This window comes from Thunnus albacares, chromosome 2, assembly GCF_914725855.1.
Source record: "Thunnus albacares chromosome 2, fThuAlb1.1, whole genome shotgun sequence".
Taxonomy (NCBI): domain Eukaryota; kingdom Metazoa; phylum Chordata; class Actinopteri; order Scombriformes; family Scombridae; genus Thunnus; species Thunnus albacares.
The window spans coordinates 26,886,912-26,907,138 of record NC_058107.1 but is presented as its reverse complement, the minus strand read 5'-3'; the positions used below and the strand labels follow the sequence as shown (position 1 = coordinate 26,907,138).

The following is a 20,227-nucleotide window of genomic DNA, read 5'->3' as shown; positions in this document are numbered from 1 at the left end:
CTGCACTGTCTGACAGCAGGCAACCGGCACTCAGCAGAGCTGGCAGCGCCTGGAGACTTGGCTCTAACTGGTTCTAGCATGCGTGGACTATTTTCTGGCTGCTGGCAATAAGCAGCCCTCAGGGCTTTATCAGCCAGGAACACTCGCAGGGAATCGGTTCCAATAACCAATCTATCGAAACAATTAACGCACAATGGCTTGCAAATCGATCCATACACCAATATGGAAATTGAAATTGTAACTTTCTGCATGTTGCCATGATAAGACGTCTACAGCTCCCATTGTAGAGTTGTTGTGGAAAGTTATGTGGAAGTCTGCCTTTTATTCGAATCAGCTATTCAAAATTTTGAAAAATTTTTACAACAGATAGCAAAGTGCACTACTACAGAGCTTTTGCTTTAGTTTGAAGTATAAAACTGACTTCATATGTGCTGGATCTATGTTTAGCAGTCTTACTCACTGCCTAACCTATGAGGTATGACCTGACAAGCCAGATAATCACACTTCTGGAGAATGTCTCCAAACACATTAAATGGGCTGGTGTGTATGTTTTACAGTTCTTCAACACACAAATGGACATAAATAAATGATTTAGAATTAAAAAAACATTACAGATACCAGCTTTCAAAATACATACAGCAAACAAGACTATTCATGCACCACATATTATATACACAAGCACTCACTTTTATCACCTTACCAATTTCTAAGAATTACTGTTGCACATTTATGGATATAAGGAGAATCATGTCTTTCTCAGTCAGAACCGACGTTACAAAGATCTCTCACAATTCCTTGGGAAGCCATTTTTTAATAATAAAATATTGCCTCTGTTATCTCCTTGTGCCTATGAGAGCTTATCAGATATAGTGCACTGTATGAGGCTCTTCCTATGGATGTTTGTGTGGTCAAGCTGAAAACATCCAGTAGTTTTTATCATCTTGTATTTTGAAGTGACAGTTCAGGTGATTTTATGAATTTGTGGTGACATTTTTTTGGTGCTGAAACCATGGCAAAATATTGCTTTTACACAAGAGAATACAATGTTTTATGGGTACAATGATTTTTGTCAGAACAAGAGCTGGACAAAGCATCCTGGTAGTACAGTGACCTGAGTAACTGCAAAACCGCAGCTTCAGTTCCCGCCAGGGACCACTGTAGCTTTGTTTGCCTCTGACAACCAAATTGTAGTGTACATCCATGTCTGTCCAGACTTATATAATATCTGTAGTGAAGACTTTAAAGGAATTTAATAAAAGGTAATAGAATTGAAGTTATCACTGTATTGATGTATGGTTCCAGTGAATTATTCCCAGTGAGAAACATGCTGTCTTCACTTAAGAGACTATTTTTACAGAAAAGTACAGAGGACTGATAGAGAGCTTTGTCACATGGTGCAAAGATAATCACCTGAATCTCAATATTAGCAAAACCAATGAGCTTGTGGTGGACTACTAGAGAAACGGGAGGTCCCCTGTCCTGGTTGTCATCCAGGGAGAGGAAGTCAAGTGGGTGGACTCATACGATTACCTTGAGAAAGAAAAATGCAAAGAAGCCATAAATTTTAAAACGTGGATGCTTCACACACACATCTTTAACCCGGCAGCACAGAAGATCTATACAGTCACCACAGTTTCAAGATGGGTACCCAAGATTAGTGTCACCAATTCAGTATCTGACCAAATGTGAAATACGGTCATAATCTCTCCTTCTGTTCCTGAGTTGTGGCGTTGAATAATGGCCAGAAAAGTGTTTTTGCAGAACATTATGTTGTTACAGTGAAGTTGACCTTTGACCTTTTGGATATAAAATGTCATCATTTTATCCTATTAGACATTTGTGTGAAACTGCCACCAAATTCTAATCAGTTCATCCTTGAGTCCGAGTAGACGTTCATGTCAAATTGAAGAAAGTCCCTCAAGGCGTTCCTGAGGTATGTTCATGAGAATGGGATGGACGGATGGACAACCTGAAAACATAATGCCTCCGGCCATGGTTGTCGCCAGCATGGAGGCATAAAAAATAATTTAAAAAAGGTCTATGGTTGGATACAATTATTTCTTTTTCTTTACCATCACTAGTTGAGTGTCTTGATTTCATCATTTTGTTCCAGTTCTGAGGCTCTTTCTTCTACTATGTTACTCCTCCAGCTCTCATAGATGTTTGATTTTTGTTTCTGACCTCTCTGGCTGTGCCCAGTTATAAAGTCATCATTTGTTCGGAGGAATTAGGAACACCTGGTTTAATTCAAAGAATCGTAGGGCTGCAACTAATTATTATTTATTTTCATCATTGATCAATCTACCTGTGATTTTCTCAATTAATTGATTGTTTGGTCTATAAAACATCAGAAAACAGTGAAAAAAGTGAAAAATGCCCAACATAAGTTAAAATAAATATTATGCTTTTTGTGATTTTCTGTTATTATATACTGTTATGATGCCAGATATCTATGCTAAACATGGTAAAATCTCCAAAACCTCCAAAACTAACAAGGTTAACACTTCTAGAAATGCTCCCTGCGAGTCAAAAGCCCAGGGCTTCAACCTGCTCTGAATGCTTGCCATGACACAGGAAGTTGCTATAAGTTTATTGTACATGCTCCAATCTGCACCAAGAACTGTCAGCCCAGGTCTGACAACATCTACATGCTTGTGACAGAAGCCCTTGGACTATGCCACACCCCGAACAGTAAAGGATAGAAAACACATGTAAATTTGAGATTTGTAGGTCAAAGTCTTGTGACTCATTTAAAGTTCAAATGAAGTTTGTATCTAAAACTATGTGGAAGCAGTAAATGTTCAAAAAGGTGTGGGTTCGCTCACACTCTCCATTCAAATATATGAGTATTTTTCTGTGTCCAGCTGCAGTTACTTATTGTCTCCCCACACCTGACAGTACACATTTCAATCAAACTTTGACCAGGTCATGTGCGTTAAAAGTCTTTCCTTTTCTAAAATAGACTTAATGAAAATTAGGAAGTGAATTTCTTTTACACACAAATTAATCAAAAGTTTTCAAATTATTAATTGAAATTAAAATGAAAGGGCCCAAAACTTGCATAATTTTGATGACACAGGGGTGAGCAAGACAGACATGTCACACCCTGAAGAAAATTAACATCCTCACACTGTTGAGATTTGATGTTTTGCCATGACAGAGGAAATTGCTATAACATTATTGTACATGCTCCAGTCTGCACCAAACTTCACGTTTGTAAAGTCAGACCTGTCAGCCCAGGTCTGCACCGCGCCCCAACCTGTGCAAGGGTGCGAAGGCCCGTTCAACGCTGCTTGCAGCTTTAATTTGCAATGTTTTTTTCTACCTTGCCAACGAGCTGAAGATGGCTCGTCGCGCATGTCCATAAACGGCAGTCCATTCCATGGTCTTGGTTTGCACTGTCCACTCATATTTTGGATCGGATTCCAGCTCGAACATGTACAGATGTATTTGAGAAGTTGACATTTCGAGTAAGAAACGCAAAAAAGTAGTGAAATCCTACTGCTATAGTTTGTTTGTTGACGTAGCATCGTGAGCAGCTTCCGGAAGCTAACTAATCAAAACAGAGTGAGCTCATCAGGAGGGGGGAGAGACAGGAACTAAAACAGCCTGTTTCACACAGACGCTGAACTGAAGGGCTGCATAAAGGGCCAGTATGAGTTAAACAAGGAGTTTTTTTTAACTGAAAATCATGCAAAGATATTCCAGTAGAGCCCCAGAATATAAATATAGACCTGAAAATGTGCATAATATGTCTCCTTTAAACTATGTAAAATCATGAAATACCTTGTTTTGTCTGACCAACAGTCCAAAACCCAAAAATATTCAGTTTACTAGGATATAGATGACAAAAAGCGTAAAGTTATTACATTTGAGAGGCTGGAACCATCAAATGTTTGTCATTTTTGCTCGAAAAATGATTTAAAGTAATAATCAATTATCAAAATAGTTCTCAATTTTCTGTTGATCAATTAATCAACTCATCATGGCAGATTTATTGTCATGTAAGAAGTAATCTGTCCTGACAAGGAATACTGTAGATGTCTGATTGACTCAAACAGACATACATGTTTTGACACCACCTGATTATTTTACACACATGGGGACACATCGTCTTTACAGCAACACTGATTAGAGATTTCTTTTATATTCCATAGACAGGAATTTAGTGTTTCAATACACTCTATCAAATAGTCACGAATCACAAAATGTTATTAGTCACAGAATTAAAACACAGAGTGGGTGGATTCTGTCACTTAACCCAAATGGTGGGCATCCGTGCACCCCACTCTCCTGTTAGATCCCTCACTGCATTTTTTCTTTGCTAAATGGAATTTCCCATGCATTTGTACCCTCAAACGCTTGACCCCAGCTCACTGTTTTATCTTAGTCCATTTAATGCACTGAAGGGCAAATGCATACAATCTATTCTTGACAGAATACATGAGCTGTCAGAGCAGTGGAAGCCAGTACGACTATGGGGGTAGAGTGGAATTTACACATACAGCCCCATTTAACTCATTTTGAACAAGCATCTGTGTCTCTGAACTTCCATCCATTTGTTCAGAGACCCTCTCTGACCTTCCCTACTCTGATGAAAAAGAAAATAAATAAATAAAGCAAATTAAAAAACTGTTGTTTATCTTTTCTGTACGCAAAGCATTTTTGTTACACAATAGTACATTGTGAAGTGCTTTGCCCTGCAAAATGAAATGTATCTGGTTGCGGGTTGATAACGAATTTTGTTTTGATTGACTATGTTAAAAGCTCTCTTAAACTCTGAACATCATGTTCTTGTTCTAGTGAGTGATGGGAGCAGAATAATGCAGTCCTCTAAAAAAAAAAAACTTACTCCAAAGGCACCCAGATATTTAGGATGACAAGTTTATCTTTATGTTGTTTTATGTCGTCTGTTTTAAATGCTTCAAACAGTGTTTTGTCTGTTTCAATAGTACTAACATTTAGTATATTTGTTTGCTTTGTAGCATTTATCATGTTTTAATTCATTCATCTCCCCAAAAGGTGTGACAAAGAACCCAGTCAAGTCGCTTACGCTAATACAGCGACACACTGACTAATTTGAAGTAGTTGGATATTTAAATAAATCAAATAATGCATGAACTTGCCTTGTTTACCACTGTGATTTATGTACGGCATCCCAATACACCTCAACAGCTGAAAATACATGATAAATAAGTCAGAAGTGAGGAACGCTTCTGGTCGTTTACTAAGTGAAACTTGCCATGTAATTCGGTTTATTAAGCGTAAGCTGCCAAAAACAGTTTTAGCCTTGTCGGCTTATGGCTTTTATTAAGCTGTCGTTTTGTTGTTTGGCTGTAACATCTGAGTAAATTCAGCCGAGCATAAACTATTTTAAGACCTCCTGTTGTAAGACTGGCATCTTATTGACTGGGCGCCTCTGTAGCCTTAAGCATTTTGACAGTTGTCAACATCGGTGTTTTAATTTTAATGTGCAGCAATGTCATTCCCTTTCACAGCCCAACTTTAGTACGGCCGTCAAGGCTGGAGGCAGGTGTTGCACTGTATTACACAAAACCTTTAATGAAAATGTAACTCACCACTTTTCCTTGTCCTTGTATGAATTCAGAATTTTGAGAACAGACTTTTTCTCTGATTCAAATAAGAAAAGATGTTTTTTTTACACAACAAAAAAGTAATTTTATGTTAAAGATAAGTTTGTTTTGAGAAACATGGTGCTTCTTTTTACCTGTGATGAGTTTCACTAGGAGGGTGTAGGGTGTGGGAGGTCCCCCCCTCCAATGGGAGTCGCTTAAATACAGTATTAGGCTTACTAAACATCAAGGAAAATGAGCAGTGGTGTTACATCAAACAGCAAAGGCCACTTATTTAATGAGCGAGGCAATTGTTTACACCGTCATCTAGTAACTACACTGATAACAAGATGAGTCGGTCTGATTCAGCTCAGCAGGTGATTGTTTGATCAATCACAATGTACGTTCACTTTGCAGTAATTAATAGGAACTGCACATCAACATGTCGGGGGGGAAAAAGAAAAACTCTTCTGAGGTTTTGCAAGTTGGGAAAAGTAGAGACAAACAGCCTAATCAGTCACAATCAGGTACTGATGTGTGAGGGAAAAAAACTCACCACTGCAGTTCAGACACCAGACAGAAGTTAGCTTGTTAATCACCAGTTGGACACAAGTTTAACCCAATAGAGTCTTCGAGTCCAAAACAATTTCCTGGGAGAAACCATGCATGGATGAGAGGATCCGTGCCTGGAATGCCACTTGCTTTAACTGGAACACACAAACAGTATAAGCTGAGTAGCACCACCACGAATCAGAACCCAGATCTTGAGGATGGTAGACAGGAACTTTACCCCTGCACCACATGAGTGCCTGTTTTGTTTTTAGTGACTTCCTTTTTGTTACATTTTGTGACTACCATGTCTAATCATGATTTTCACCTGTGTGAATATAAATATACACCCTGTGCTACTTTCTCCTTTTCACTCAAGCTTGAGTACATTTCTCTTGCCTCAATTAACAAGATGATTGTGTCACTGAGTCCTGTTAGTGAAACAAATTTTTTGTTTTAGTCTGCTTCTGTTAAATTGTTTTCTGCAGCTTAGAGACACGTTTTTCCAAGTTCAGCAAAAATGTTTGGCTGTAGTGTTTATTGTTTTTCCAAGTCAATGAAAATTCACTTGAGTTCTGTACTTCATCTGACTGTTTCCAACAGCAGATGAGGTGATTATGTAGTTTCATGCAGGGCACCACTACACCAAGATCTGCATCAAAATAATCCCCATAATAAAGTTTATATAATAGAATTAATACCATCCGTTAGGACCTTTTATTGTTGTTGTTGTATGTGGTTATATGATATTTATTTAATACATTTAATTATTTATCTACCTACTTACCAGCTAAATTTCTAACTAACCATGTTTTTCTGGCCAATGTGTTTGGACCAAATGAGTTAACACTGTCCTTCTGTTTGTTCTCTAACAGACTTAACTTATCACTAGTGTAGCAGTGATTCAGACCCAGGCAGGGGGATCGGTATTCAGGGAGGCTGTTTTTTCCCTTCTTCCTCTTTACTTATGGTCTTGTCTTCATGTTAGTTTTATTGCATTAAAGAGTGCACGTAGGCGTTACACATTGTGTTACACCTGTAACACACACCTGTGTAGAAACAAGGTCAAAACATGTGACAGCAGGACACCTGATTTTTTAACCTTCATTTTTGTTATTTTGAAGATGTATATAGATCATATCACTTAAATGTGCCATAAAATAAACAACTAGAGAGGTATTTAGAACTGGTTTATCCTTTAGTGTGCAAAAGCCTTTATTGTTGAACTTTAGCACTGCTTTGTTGCTTCACATACCATTTTTGCCTTGAGTGCAGTGTTTGATTGCATTTTGCATTTTAATATAAATAAACTGTACATGAACACTAAAACTACATTTATTAAACCTGAATCAAGAAAAAACAACAGCAGTCTGTACAACAATTTAAGTATGTACTGCAATTTCTTTTTGAATATCTACCAAAATGCAGTATAAACAAAAACTAATATTTATTTATTGCTTTATTAATTTTTTTAATTTGTTTACTTTTAAACAGTTTGTCTGTGGTAAGACAGCCTGTTACATTTAAGCCTGAGGAAAAAAACAAAATCAATCAAAACTCTTCTTATCACACACACCATTGAAAAAAATAAACAAAACTTATTTAAATAACTTAAATTAACTTGTCTCTTTTGGCTGCCACATCTCACACATGTCTCTCCCTCCCTGACGTCCGATGGCCTAATCAAAAGCTGAGCAGGGAAGAAGACTCTTATTATTCCATCACATTCTGTCTGATATGCTCTTCCTGATGAAAAGATTGAAGACTTCATGACTTCAATCTATGTCTGCTGGAATGTTTCATTTGATAAATGCAATCTTGAAAAAACTGGAGCAGATATTTGGGACCTAATGAGAATCCATAAAAGTTTTACGGAAATAAGATGTCAATACCAGATTAAAGTGGGACGGTAGTACTCGTACGTTTCAATAATCTCATTTTCTGCCTCTAACACATCATCGTATGCTGAGTAATGAAAGCTCAGATTAAGATGACTGCTGTGTAAAAACTTCTACTGAACTCTCAGTGACCTGGTAACTGCTAAAATTGGAGGGCTACTTCATGTGAAAGAATCCCTAACTACAATCAACACCTACAAGGCAGATAAATCTGTCAAAATCCGGATGCTGAAATCAGCAGACCAGACAATATTACCTTCTTGGCACATCTGTCAAGGACAAGAACACATAAAAACCCAGCAAGATGTTAAATGTATAAAATGTTTCATCTGGATGACACAGGTCTGGTTATAACTACAGCCTGAAATTTCTCATTTTTAGTAGGCCTGCCTTCGAGCGAGGGCTGACACGCCTCCAAAATCAGACACTGAGAAACTGTTCTGACACCTTGTAATCTCAATAGGGATGGCTCAGTGATAATTAGCAGGTAAGATAATGATATACCAAGTAAGCTTGGGCGGTATCAAGGTATTACAGTACACCAGGGTATTTAGAAATCCCAAAGATATGATTTTCAGTACGTCAAAAATACAGACGCTCCTCTTTCTATTAAACTGATACGGAGATGCTGTGTTGAGGTGATGTATTGTAGTGCACAGCACGCGACACCAGAGGACAGTCTCTACTGGCGCAACAGGCAGCTGAGCTGAGAAAGATGACGACTGCAAATGGTGGGGATAACGTTATAGGACTGGTTAAAAAGAAAAATGCCTCTGCCGCTGTTTGGGAGTATTTTGGGTTTAGTCCCAAATGCCACAAATAACTTTATCTTGAGATGACTTCTTCCAACTACAATAGCAGTTTATTAGCCACAAGATTTTACTCAACTGCAAGTCTGCCACCACCACCCGCACATCATCTCCGTTCAGCCCGCTGATGTGTTGGTATCTGCCACTGCAACAAGTGACATCAGGTCCTCCAGCAAGAATCTATGGAGGAAGGGCAATTATTTCCTATCTATTCATTATTCTATGGACCATAAGTAATTAACCAAAGCAAGACTCGTCTATGTAGGCTAATTGCATATTAGACACAGTATTGTAGGCTAGACAATGTCATGCATGCTACAGTGACTTCTATCACTGGCAGCTCAGCTTTTGTTTTTGTTTTTTTCTTTGTTTGATTTAAAGAAAACAAAAACAAATACTGTCATATACCGTATACCGAAATATCCGAAATGTCAGGAAGGTATGAAGGTTTGAAAAAAATAGATACCGCCCAAGCCTAATACCAGGCTACGTGGACAAAAACCTCTGTTATAAGAAGTGACTGCTGGGATCAGATTTTTATGTGGAGCTACTCAATTGTGCAACAGTAGCCGCGCTTCCATTAGATTCGAAACAGAATTTTAAGCAAACTTTTGAAATGCCGCAAAAGGGAAAATGCGAATTAGGTGCATTTCCATCAACTGGTTTGAAGCGAATAATCTAGGCTACGCAATGCATAGTTTCATCAGAAGATGGCGGTACAGGCTTAAATAATCCACCAGTAAACAGAAGTAGAAGAAGTAGAGGTCGCCAACCAGAAACAAAACAAATATATTGCCTTGACGAGAGAAAAATGGAGAGGTCTTCAGGAATTTGAAAGGAAGTTGTAATTGTTCTTTCATCAGCAAGTCTTGGCCACGCTTCATGCTATCCGGAGATGAAGACAAAGAAATGTAATGATTCTAACGACCACGGCAAGAGTGAGACAGTGCATGCACGAGTTCTGGGAGGTCATAGTGGACACTAGGGGTGTCCCTGAATACTAATACGTTATTCGGCAAAGCACAAATAGTGGGGTTTTTTTTTTTTACAAATATTTGTTTCATACAAACATTTTAAAAATTATTTGTTTTTAAGAAAAAAAAACCATGTTAAATACCAGCACACAGGTCGGTTTCATCGCTATCTCAGTCTCTCTCCTCTACTCCACTGTTTTGTCTATCAGCAGGTCTCAACGAGGGGAGTCACATCCACCTGCTATGTGACGCACATTTCCTAATTTGGACATCACTCTTGGAGTTGGGGGTGTTCCCCAGAGATAAAGCTGAGCTACTGACACATGCAAAGTGCTCCCAAGGGACTCTCCATAACCTGTTGTTCCCCTTCTCCTTTCCACGAAGTTAGGTTGTAAAAAATAGGCAATAAATGAAAAGTGCAAAGCAATAATCGCCTTTGAAGTTCTTCCCTACACGTCAAATGGTGTGATGTCTCTGTGTTATGGGTGTCTTAATAGGTAGAGGTCTGTATGCAATGAGGTGATGAGTTAAGTTTTAGCTCAGTAGTTAGCACAGTCATCTATGATCTGGGAGACTCCAGTTAAAGACCTGGTGTGGGGACCTCATTTGTAAGATAGTTTATGCATGAACACAGTGTTTCCCTGCCGCTGCTAAATTACAAGCGCCGCTGCTAAAATTTCAAGACAATCATTAATAAAACGTGCTACTAATGATTTTCACTCACACACTGTGCGAGCACAATAACACCCTACGCTACTGTGGATTTTTTTTTAGTCATCCTCCCTCTCTTCATTCTTCAAAGGACATCTACGTGAAATGTACAAGAGTAGCGTAGCCCCGTTAGGGAACAAGGCAGTGCCTGTGTGTGTGGGTATGTGTGTGTAAATGTGCGTGTGTAGTTGCGTGAGCGCAGAGGGCGAGCGGCAGAAACATGACGTGAACGTGAGTGGAGCAAAGGAAAAGTTTAGCGGTAAGTTGTCAATCTGGCAGTAAATGTACAGTACAGACTGTTTGTCAGTTAATGAATGCTGTAGCTCCTCAAGACAAAGAAAACACTCACCTAACGAAGGGGGTTAGCCCCGGAGTTAGCAACTACGTGTTAGCTTAACTTGACCAGGCTCACTTAAGGTGGACTGACTTTTAAGGTGGACCAGCAATTCTCATTTTAGTGTCAATCTCAGCTGCTCTTTAAGAGAGAACAGAGAAATGTCTAGCCGATGAGTCTCTGTCTTGAGTTTTTCATATGCCCCCCACCGCCGCCGCTCCAACACAGTCAACCTGGGGGAAACACTGGAACACTTTAATTTTCTAAAAAGTGTAATAAAAACAAAAACAGAATTTTTAAGCCTCTTTCGACATTTATTTGAATACAAATACAAACAAATATAGATACAAATACAAATACTGGGCCGTCTGCACATCCCTAGTGGACACACATTTCACAGCCAACCTTTGACTGCAACATTTCAGAATGTCATAAGACGCCCAGAGTGGAAACAGCTGATCAGTCATGTAAGTTAAACATTCACTACATTGTTATTTATTCGACAAATGTATTTCCATTACCCATTTTACGTATGAACTCTTTGACATTTCCAAAATCCACCCCAAGCAAAAATGCGCACAAAATCAAGTTAATGGAAACACAGTAGCATGTCAAACCGACCTTTTCCCTGTGTACTAAAACTTCTCGTCATTAACAACCTCTGTTACAGCAAGCAGGTCTTTCTGACAAAACTCCTCCTTCTGCACATCGAACCAGTATCAGTGAACAAACAGCAATAAAAAAGTTGCCTAATTAATACGATCAGCAATCACAGATAGGTCGGGAAAAAAAAAAAAAAAAATCAAACTTCAACAGAAAATGGCCATGTTAATAAAGCTTTCTAACAGCAGACATTTAGACTGTCACAGCAGGAAAATCACGTGTAAAATAACATTTATGATGACTCTGTTCCATTTAGCCTGCCAGAGTTGAGCCACACCAGTGACTCGGCATGAACAACACCAGAGGCGAGGCAATAGCACACCTAAACGGAAAGCAGACCTTCAAGTTGGGCGATTGTTTCTATTTTCACATGGTTTCTCCATGATTGGCCAGCGATCAGATCGCCACGGGCAGCAAGAGTAGGAGGCAGTGGGGGGGTGTTACAGCACAGCACACATCCGTGAGTCTGTGCTTGGTGTGACAATATCAAAGCATCATGTTCTGTTTAACACTACTATATTTTCTTTAATATCACAATCCAAATCATATTCATAACATTAACTACTCTTATGGAGTGCAGAGCAAAGTTTTGGTGAGCAGGCATATGGAGAGCGGAGATGTGGGGTATCAGATCCACGGAAACGATATGGCAGACTCGTGCTGGTGCTGATTAACAGGGCTCAGTGGGCGGACATGCCACTCCACCAGAAACATCTCTAAATGCACAGTAGGGCGCAGATTCTAGAGATTATTTTGAGAACATTTTAGTTCTGATTGTAAGTTAGTTAAAATTGCCTTAATATCGGTTTAGGAAAAAACAATCGTTAATCATCCCTTCAATCATTGATATACAATACAATCGCCAACTGGCACCAGCCTAGACCTTATTAATACTATCAGAGAGCTCCATGATTGACAAGTGATCTCTGAATTATATTTAATTATATTATATTAAAAATTATTAGTTATTAGTTGTGGCTCCATAACTCTGAGACCACAACTGAATGAAACAAAATCATAAATAAAGAACTGAAATTCTTCACATCTTTCATATTTATAAACAACCAACTAACCAACCATAAACTTTAAAAAGTATATTGTATGTATAAAACTTCAAAATTACTAGTTAATTCTCTCCATTGGGCAAGTCCTTACACAGAATCCTTGTCAGTAATGACATTTTTTGGAGGAGAATAACACAGCTGTACCACATGACCATGTCACTGTACGCTAGAATGAAACAAAACGTCTTCACAAACTGGTTACAGAGTGAATGTATGCTGACCTTTACAAATTATTGCCCAAAACCATTTAACCTGAAGCTAATTTCTAATTTTCTATTGCAAAATCCCTATTAAAAAAGGGGATTTTTGGTAGAGAGAGTTCTCCTTATCTGAATTGAGGGTCTAAAGATAAAGGGTGTCGTATGTTTTACAGTTAAGGCCCTTGAGGCAAATATGTGATATGTGATACTGGGCTATACATATAAAACTCGACTTGACTATGTTAAAGCGATGATAAATTAGATGAAAATGAACTGGCTTTGTAAAGGCCACTCAAAACAGAAATACTATGTAAAAAGTTATGTTGTAGGGCTGGATTTTAATTTATTATAAGTGACAATGTCTCTATGCCAGTGTCCAATGTCGTACTGTTGGAACAGTGAAATGAAGAGTTGTGGAGAGTTTGGCAATTCAAGTGACATCTCTGATATTCTAAAGGAAAGTTTTTATGTAGGATGAACAAGCACATGGCTAACGGAGAAGAGAGGAGAAAATGGGGAAGAAGGGTAAAGAAAAGAAAGAGCGCTACAAGTGCCAGATAGTCCAGATGGGAAACAAGGCAATTAGCAGCAGAGCGGAGGCCAGGCACGAGTTCCCAGCTTAAACAGAAGCTCTTTCTTTTTGTGCATGCGTGTGTATGTGTGTGTATGTGTGTGTGTGTGTGTGTCTGTGTTTGTGTGTAGCACTGCCACCCTGCCCAGGAGTCACAGAGCACAGCAACGGACGGGATCCAACAGAGAACAAGGGAAAGTCACACACATCAAACAAACTGTCAAGCTTTAGACATGAGTCAGAGGGGAGCATTTCACCATGCAATTAATTAGGACAGGAGGGAAATGGTAATAGCCTGGTGTCAACGCGTCCATTTAAACCCATCAGGTTCTGTTGTTTTGAGTTGGATGCTTGTGTTAATTTATGTATGCTTGTACAAAATGTGCTTTTACACATCACTGCACTTAAGTGTAGTGGGATGGCCCATCACTTGCTACACTGTACAAAATAATAACTAATTTGATATTATCAAAACAAATTTGCTGTATTTGTACATTTAGGGAGTGGATAAAATAACACAAATAACTGTAAATTATAATGTCATCCAATCACAGCCCTGCAATAAATACTAACTTTTACAGCTGAAACTAATAATTTTTTTATTATCAATTAATCTGTCGATTATTTTCTTGATTAATCAATTAGTTGTTTGGTCAGAAAATGGTGAAATGTTGATCACCATTTCACAAAGGTTAAGATGCAACCTAAAATGTCTCGCTTTGCCCCGACCAACCGTCCACAAACCAAAGATATTCAGTTTACCATCATAGATGACTAAAGAAACCAGAAAATATTCACATTTAAGATGCTTTAGCCAGAGGATTTTATCATTTCCTTAATTTAAAAAAATTACTCAAAGCAATTAGTCGATTATATTTTTGCTGATTAATTTTCTGTCAATCGATTAGTCAACTAATTGTTGCAGCTCTTCCACCTTTGTGAGGCTTAAAATATTTACATTTTGCCAACACTGTGTAAGAGAGGTGCTGATTCAACCCTATGGTATTTTTTCTTGGCGGTGTTGACCCAGCCAATGAGGATGTACGAGCCAGTGAATTCTTAGTGCTGGCATCAAGCCTGGATAAACGGGGAGGGTTGCGTCAGCAGGGTCATCAAGCGTAAAACCTGTGCAAAATCAAATATGAAGATCATAAATCAGATTTCCATACTGAATCGGTCGCCACCAGTACTACTGACCAGCAGGGTGCCGGTGGAAACAATGCTACTGTTGGGCGAAGGAGATGGGGAAGGCATGTCAGGAGGCAGCAAGAGAGGAGGAAGGGCAAGAGTGTGGAGGTGAGAGTTTGAACTCTAAATGTCAGCACTATGACTGGTAAAGGAAGAGAGCTGGCTGATATGATGGAGTGAAGGAAGGTAGATGTATACTGTATGTGCAAGAGACCAGGTGGAAGGGGAGTAAGGCCAGGAGCATCAGAGGTGTGTTCAAACCGTTCTACCATGGTGTGGATGGGAGGAGAAATGGGGTAGGGGTAATGCTGAAGAGTAGGTCAAGAGTGTGTTGGAGGTGAAGCGAGTGTCGGACAGAGTGATGAGTATGAAGCTGGAAACTGAAGGTGTGATGATGAATGTTGTCAGCGCATTTGCCCCGCAAGTTGGCTGTGAGATGCAAGAGAAAGATGAATTCTGGAGTGAGTTGGATGAAGCGGCGGAGAGGAGGAGAGAGTAGTGATTGGAGCAGACCTCAGTGGGCCTGTTGGTGAAGGGAACAGAAGTGATGAGGAGGTGCGTGGATTTTGCGAAAAAAGGATGGCAATGGCTGTGATGAATACGTATTTCAAGAAGAGGGAGGAGCACAGGGTGACATATAAGAGTGGAGGAAGGTGCACACAGGTGGACTATGTCTTATGCAGGAGGTGCAATCTAAAAGAGATTGGAGACTGCAAGGTGGTGGCAGAGGAGAACGTAGCTAGGCAGCATCAGATAGTGGTCTGTAGGATGACCTTGGAGACCAAGAAGAGGAAGAGAGTGAAGGCAGAGCCAAGGATCAAATGGTGGAGGTCGAAGAGGGAAGCCTGTTGTGCGGAGTTCAGGGAGGACTTAAGACGGGCTCTGGGTGGTGAAGAGTTGCCAGATGGTAACTACTGCAGAAGTGGTGAGGGAGACAGCTAGGAAGGTAGTTGGTGTGTCATCTGGACAGAGGAAGGAAGATAAGGAGACTTGGTGGTGGAATGAGGAAGTACAGGAAAGTATATGGAGGAAGAGGCTGGAGAAGAAGAAGTGATAGCCAGAGAGATGAAGAAAGTAGACAGGAGTACAAGGAGAAAGAAAGAGATGGCAAACGCTAAGAAAAAGGTGTATGGTGAGTTGTATGAGAGGTTGGACAATTAAGAAGGAGAAAAGGACTACCGATTGGCTAGACAGAGGGACTGAGCTGGGAAGGATGTGCAGCAGGTTAGAGTGATGAAGGATAGAAATGGAAATGTGCTGACTAGTGAGGTGTGTGTGTTGAGAAGGGGGAAAGAGTACTTTGAGGGGCTAATGAATGAGGAAAATGAGAGAGAGAGAGAGAGGGTTGGATGATGTGGGGATAGTGAATCAGGAAGTGTGATGGATTAGCAAGGAGGAAGTGAGGGCAGCTATGGAGAGGATGAAGAGTGGAACGGGTAAGAGGATGAAGAGTGGAGGAATGAAGAGGGGTGAGAGATGCATGAGGAGTGGAGAAGAGAGTGTACTGGTACTGATTTTCAAGAATGAGGGTGATGTGCTGAGCTGTAGAAACTAGTGAAATAAAGTGTATAAAGTTGATCAGCCATAGTATGAAGTTATGGTAAAGCGTAGTGGAAGATAGGTTAAGAGGAGAGGTGATGATTAGTGAGCAGCTGTATGGTTTCATGCCAGGAAAGAGCACCACAGATGCAATGTTTACTTTGAGAATGTTGATGAAGAAGTATAGAGAAGGTCAGAATGATTTGCATTGTGTCTTCATGGATGTAAAGAAAACATATGGGGTGCCGAGAGAGGAGGTGTGGTATTGAATGAGGAAGTCGAGAGTGGCAGAGAAGTACTGTATGTAAAAGTGGTTCAGGATATGTATGAGGGCAGTGTGACTGTGGTAAGGTGTGCAGTTGGAGTGACGGATGGGTTCAAGGTGGAAGTGGGATTATATAAAGGATCAGCTCTGAGCCCTTTCTTGTTTGCAATGATGATGGACAGGTTGACAGACAGGATCAGGCGGGAATCTCTGTGGACTATGATGTTTGCGGATGACACTGTTATCTGTAGTGAGAGTAGGGAGCAGGTTGAGAGGAGCCTGGAGAGGTGGAGGTATGCACTGCAGAGGAGAGGAAGGTCAGTAGGAGCAAGACAGAATACATGTGCGTGAATGGGAGGGAGGACAGCGGAATAGTGAGGATGCAAGGAGAAGAGGTGACTTGGGGTCAATTGTTCAAATTAATGGGAAGTGTGGAAGAGAGGTGAAGAAGAGAGTGCAGGCAGGGTGGAGTGAGTGGAGAGGGTAGTGAGACCAGCTATGTTGTATGGTTTGGAGGTGGTGGCATTGACGAAAAGTTGAAGATGCTAAGATTTTTGTTGGGAGTGACAAGGATGGACAGGAGGGACAGCCCAGGTTGGATGGGTAGACAAAGCGACAGAGGCGAGATTGAGATGGTTTGGACATGCACAGAGGAGAGATGTTGGTTATACTGGGAGAAGGATGCTGGAAGAGGGAGCTGCCAGGCAAATGGAAAAGATGAAGGCCAAAGAGGAGGTTTATGGATAGAGTGAGGGAAGACATGCAGATGGTTGGCACGACAGACGAAGATGCAGAGGACAGGAAGAGATGGAAACAGATGATCCACTGTGGCGACCCCTAACAGCAGCAGCCAAAAGAAGAAGTATTCATAGTGGTGTTGCACAATATTGCCTAATACTGTAATAGTTTACACAATATAAAATGATATATCACTAAAATATAATAGTATGGTGTTATTTTGCACTTGTCTTTATTTGTGTTTCGTTTTAATATTATTGTATATGCCCCTTCTGAGGATCGCCAACATTAGCTCTATGTGAAAAAACGCACGTGTTTGTTTTTGTTTTTTTGTTCACCCTAACAAAAACACTTGTTACATATTACACTGTATTGCATGCTCAGAAATTTACTTGGTTATATACAGTCTGATACAGTGATTTTTTTTTTTTTTTATTACAGAGGCCCGCACTAAGTCACGCAGCTTTTGGACTCTTCTGGGAATAGGAACGACGCAGCCCATTCTAATTACTCACTCAGACAAGTAATTTGCTTAATTATGAATTCTGAGATTGGGGAGTTGTTTAATTGTTATGAGAGCACAGGTTAACAGTAGTGCCTTTAGGTTTTAAATGAGAGGAGCAAGGACAAATGGAGATCACATCAAAAAGCCACAAATGGTGCAAAATAAAGACAGATAAAATATTTTTCAAAAGAAAATGAATAAAGAATGACCTCATCTCTTCCACACCATACTGCACCCCACCCCACATGCTTCTTTCACCCTGATTCACTTTCTCTTCCTTTAATACGCAAATGTGTCTGATGAAAACCATAGTAAATGTGCCAACCCCCCTCCCTCTGCTCATCTTGGTGATGACACTCCTCCCAATGCCACTGCAAAGTGCCAAAAAGTTATAACAAAGAGGGATTTAAGCTGATGTGTGACAAAGCAGCATTTAAAAAAAAAAAAAAAAAAAAAAAAAAAAACAGTGAGGGACAGGAAGGAAGGAAAAGATAGAGGAGCAAAAATGTATTTGGTGAGTCAGGGCAAATAGTCCAGGGCAAAGCATTTTGGAGTAATGCAATAATGGGAAAGGAGGTGAAGGAGAAGGAGTGGATCAGAACACCAACAGCCTGATCTCTTTTCTATCAAACTAGCCCTGACCCCTGACTATTAACCCTAATTAGGACTTGTCTCCCTCTGAATCAATCTTGCTCCCTCTCCTTTAGACAGTCCTCTCCAGAAGTCCATTGCCCTGGTTAAGCAGATGCAGAGCTAATATTCTGTACATGTAACACAGAGGGTGTAATGAAAGCAGCACATTCGCAGAGCAGCAACAGCAGCAGCTTCAGTCCTCTGTCAGTGCCTACACAAGATGCATTCAAGCACAATACTGAGTGTAGGTCACCTGCATTTTGCCAACGCAAACCGCAATCCAATACAGCTGTATTGAATAAAGATTGATGTATTGAAGCATATCTGTTCCATCAGACGTGCGGGAGACAGAACACAAAACACGACTAAAACACTTTCTTTGTAGACAAGCTGCAAGAGTTGTCATGATGGTGTCGATATATTCTTCTGATTTATTATAATGATGCAAGAATTGTGAATCGTTGTATCAGTTTGAAGTGCATCTCAATTTTAAAACTAGAGAGAGACTCTGCTGTTTTTACATTCCCTGTCAACTCTGTTGAGAAGATGATGAATGTAGGGCTGGGCAATATGGCCAAAAATGTTATCACATTAAAATTTTTTACATCAGTCTATACCGATGATTATCATGATAAATGTCACCTGAACAAACCCGACAGTTAATGGTGGTTTTAAACTATTCTTTATGGTCAGAACATAACAAACACTTGCCAAACAGCAAAACATTTCACAAATCTAAGGTAGAACATTCAAAACAATTATAATGATAAAATCTTTTTTCAACATCAAAATATGCATGAGTAAAATTAAGTTAAATCCTTTTTCAGTCCTTTTTCCTCAACAAAATAAATATCTTAATAGAAAAATTAAGTGCTACAGTGTGACAGCACACATGTACGATGGCTCAGACCGCAAAGTTAGTTATATGTCCAGTAACCCACCATATGCATTCCAACTGAAAATATACAAATGAAAACAACCACAATACATAACCTACAGAAATTACCTTATCAGGTCACAGATGAAGTTGTGACCTGATGTGCTGCGGTAAGCATATTGTCTCATTTCCCGTTGCCAGCGTTTCTGCGTTATTGTTGTGTTTTTGCTGCTCTCAACCCAGTTAATTAGCTATACTCTTCATTACTGTAGCTAATTACCTGCTATACATTTAAACATACACTAGCTCTGCTGAAGAACTCTTAGCACTCTCCTTCTTTTAGCGACTTTCTTGCTAATCTCACAGTTGTTTACATGCTATTCAGATCTGCTGGCTACTTCAGCCTAGCAGCTAGCGATGACTTCTCTCTCTCCCTCTCACTCTCCTGCTCTCTCTTGCTCAGTGTGACCTATTATTAGCTATTCCTCTACCTCATTTAGTGATAACTGTACATGTAATAAATGTAGTTTATTTGTTGTGACAGAGGCAAGGCTCAGTAAATTGGAAGTGTAGGTCTGCAGCAGTTAGCAGCAGTTAGCCAGCCCCCAGTAGCCAGTGCAAGTCAACCCAGCCTCTCTGTTTAATTATATCAAACATTTATAGAACATTTGTTATATTTCTATCAGGGAAAATTATATCGAGATAATTATTGTTATCTTTTTATCGCCCAGCCCTAGTTGAATGATGGAGGATCTGGGGAAATTAAAACTCAGTCTCTGTTTTAACTGGGTTCTGAATGAGTAATCTGAAGAAGCATAATTTTCATGGAGATACAGGTAGCAAAACAAACAACAAATTGCTTATCTCCCCATAGAAGGCATTTGGGGGTATGGATCTGAACATTTAGCATTTAGTATGATCCAAACCTAGTTGTTTTTTAAAACGGGGCGTTCTAGTGTAAGCATTATGGGGGAGGGCAAGCTCAAGATATGTCAATGTAGATTTTCTTTCTCTGCAGGGGAAAAAGTGAGTACAGGATAAACGACCATGACAGGATATAGGCAATAGAGAACAAGAGAAAAAAAGAAAGAGTGGGTGGAGAGCAAAATGGGAAAATATAAACTCCTGCTGAGTCA

The 20,227-nt window shown here is 39.7% G+C and overlaps 1 protein-coding gene across 18 annotated transcripts in view; it reads right to left on the bottom strand.

Moving 5' to 3' along the window:
* The window catches only part of gpat2 (glycerol-3-phosphate acyltransferase 2, mitochondrial), a 143,429-nt gene that overhangs the window by 82,321 nt on the left and 40,881 nt on the right, over positions 1–20,227 (bottom strand). For 4 of the 18 annotated variants that reach the window (XM_044375739.1, XM_044375818.1, XM_044375769.1 and 1 more), the window contains exon 3: positions 1,411–1,530. The exons of 10 other annotated variants lie outside the window; for them this stretch is intronic. The gene's annotated coding sequence lies outside the window, so the exon portion shown is untranslated. Of the gene's footprint in view, positions 1–1,410; positions 1,531–6,129; positions 6,281–20,227 lie in introns of all 18 variants that reach the window. 4 more of the 18 variants (XM_044375743.1, XM_044375781.1, XM_044375791.1 and 1 more) reach the window with 2 other exon arrangements.